Consider the following 3295-nt stretch of genomic DNA (forward strand, 5'->3'; position numbering starts at 1 on the left):
ATGCAAAATATCAAAAAGTTCCATTTAAAGTGCAATTTAACATTATTCTTTATTTGTTTTCTCGTTTGAACTTTGATATGTTATAATTTTGAATATACTTTTTTTTATTTATCTATATGGTTTTGGTTTGAAGTTTTAATTCCGGCCCCTCCGGTTACATTGCTTGTGTTCCGCCCCTGATAGCATGCATATAATATATATTAATTGAATTATTAATATGCATGCTTGCGGTGCGGTTCGGTTTTGGTGGACCGGTTTTTTGGATAAAAACCGCACCGCACCGTTGACCTTCGGTTTTTGCAAAAATTAAATCCGCACCATTGGTTTTTGTATCGGTTTCGGTTTTTCGGTTGCGGTTTTGCCGGTTTTTCTTTAGTCGGTTCGGTTTTTGCTCACCCTTAGAATAAAGTAAACGGATGGGTTAAATCCCACGGACCAAAACTGTTACCAAACAGTGTAATAGGGACCTTCTATGATCAAATCAGCATACTAAGACCAAAACTGTTATTTCGTGAAAACCATAGGGACCAAGACTTTAATTTACTCTATTTGTTAAGTTTGACTGAAATTGTGATATGGTTATAAATCATAATCAGTTGGAAAAGGCACAAAAAATAAAATAAAATAAAAAATCATGAACTTATCAACTTTCGATTTCCCCAACAAAATAAACAAATAAAACATTGTTTACGCTCATCTTCACTCGGTTTCTCCTCTACCAGATAGATCATCGCCATCAACAAGAGTGATTTAAGAGACGTACGCAGAAGGAACACATCATCGATTCGTTTCACTTTCAATCCAGAGGGGTAATGGAGTTCTCTTCAATACCACCACAAAGCAAAACTCCAAATTAAACACTTTGTGTTCATCTCTTTACCCTCTGTCAAAAATAAAGAAGAAAAAAACCCTAATTTAATACCCTGAAAAACCCCTAATTTCAATCCCTGCAAAGCGAAAACCCCTTTGCTTTTTCAGATTCACCCACAAGTATATCCAAATTTGATTTCTGGGTTTTTGATTTTCGAAACCAAACATGACCTCTTTGAAGCCCATTTTGTCTCACATCGATAACATCCCCTCCACTCCGGGAAAATTCAAGCCGGACAAATCATCTCTGTACTACCTTCACCACCGTTTCCGCCTCCATAGCACTGTCCCAAGAATAACATTTTGGTCGCTCGTTTTTCTGGCTTTGATCTCTTTATTCTTCTTTATGACGCCGCCTTCCACCACCGCCCCTCGCCGCGGCCTCCGTACCACCGCTTCCTACGGCGGATCGGGTTGGGAGAATCAGGTCAAAGCATCTGCTAAAATTCGTTCGCGCAATGGTCATTCGGTTCTCGTCACCGGCGCCGCCGGTTTCGTCGGTGCACACGCGTCGCTCGCTCTAAAACGCCGTGGAGATGGTGTCGTCGGACTCGACAATTTCAATTCGTACTACGACATTACCCTAAAGAAATCACGAAAATCACAACTCCTTGACCGCGCCGGCGTGTTCGTGGTTGACGGTGACATAAACGACGCGGTTCTCCTCCGTAAACTCTTCGGCCTAGTCCACTTCACTCACGTCCTCCACCTTGCGGCGCAAGCCGGCGTCAGGTACGCCATGGTAAACCCTAATTCCTATATCAAATCAAACGTCGAGGGATTTGTAAACCTCCTAGAAGTTGCGAAATCAACAAACCCTCAACCTGCAATCGTCTGGGCATCTTCTAGTTCGGTTTACGGCCTGAATTCGAAGGTACCCTTCTCTGAAAAAGACCGAACCGATCAACCGGCAAGCCTCTACGCCGCCACAAAAAAAGCCGGTGAAGAAATCGCTCATACTTACAACCATATCTACGGTCTTTCAATCACCGGATTACGTTTCTTCACTGTATATGGACCTTGGGGCAGACCAGATATGGCGTATTTCTTCTTCACTAAAGACATCTTGAAAAGACGACCGATTTCCATATTCGAAGGGCCTGATCATGCTACTGTGGCAAGGGATTTCACATACATTGATGATATCGTTAAGGGATGTTTATCGGCTCTGGATACTGCAAAAAAGAGCACCGGGAGTGGAGGGAAAAAGAAGGGCGAAGCACAGTTTAGGATCATTAATTTAGGGAACACTTCTCCTGTTTCAGTGAATAAACTAGTTAGCATATTAGAGAAACTGTTGAAGGTGAAAGCTAAGAAGAAGGTGGTTTTGATGCCTAGAAATGGCGACGTGCCATTCACCCATGCAAATATCAGTTTGGCTCGGAAGGAGCTTGGATACAGACCCACTACAGATTTGGAAACAGGGTTGAAGAAATTCGTGAAATGGTATCTTGATTATCATGGTGCAAAGAAGAAGAGTGCGTGGTGAATTGAGATAAAATCAGGTTTGTTTTAACTCATGAACCCTTCTTCCATTAATTTGGTTTGATGATTTGTATGCATTCAGCATTCTTTTTGAACACTTTAGTGGAAGTGGAAGGAAGACGTTACTGTTTAGATTGAGTTATGTGAGGTCATATGTACAGTCTGTTGACTTGGTTCCATTCAGATTTGTACGTACTCAGTGGTGGTCAGATGGATATAATCCTTACTTCCTATATCTATTATTTTTATTAGTTTTTAGTATTTAGGATGATGAATTGATGATCTAAATAACCTAATTAATAGGTTGGTTTTCAGGTTTATTCATCTAGACTTACTTTTCATCATAGTGTTGCATTGCATTGCATGGTTTATTATTGTTTTGGTTTTTTACTCGGTGTCAATGATTGATTATGCAAGTAAGTTAAGTGCTTATCTTTATAAGTTGTGTGTATGTTGGTTTGATTGCATGTTGATTTCATGATTCATAAATTATTCGAAGTTTTGATCGATTGTTAGGTAGGTATATCAATTAGATTGTATAGTTCAACAAAGTCCAAATAAGATTAAGCTTTTCATTGTTGATAATGTATCAAAGGTTGTGTTTTCATCCCTTGGATTATTGTTTAGATTGTATCCCTCTCTCTATAATTACATTTGATCTAGAAAAACAAGTATAATTAGTATTTTAGGATGATGTAGTTGTTGATATTACATGATGCAACTAATTAAATGTTAGAATAATTTGAAAAAAAGAAATTATAGGTGTTAACGAAGTTCTAGTGTCTTCTTCATCATAGATTAGATATGTTGTATTGTATGATCCATCGGTGGGATTTAGGTAAGATAACTCCAATTTCTAGACAGACATTATTCTTATTATCTTATATAATCTTGGATTTAACGTCTTACCAAATGAATACCATATTTCAAATGGGTTATC

General features: G+C 38.8%; 1 pseudogene; it reads left to right on the forward strand.

Annotated features, from left to right (window-relative positions):
* The first annotated feature begins 641 nt into the window (after window positions 1-641).
* On the forward strand, window positions 642-2699 carry LOC145165167 (UDP-glucuronate 4-epimerase 3 pseudogene; annotated as a pseudogene).
* The last annotated feature ends 596 nt before the right edge of the window (window positions 2700-3295 follow it).

The sequence above is a fragment of the Lactuca virosa genome, chromosome 3, assembly GCF_052849685.1.
Source record: "Lactuca virosa cultivar CGN04683 chromosome 3, Lactuca_virosa_CGN04683_v6, whole genome shotgun sequence".
NCBI lineage: Eukaryota > Viridiplantae > Streptophyta > Magnoliopsida > Asterales > Asteraceae > Lactuca > Lactuca virosa.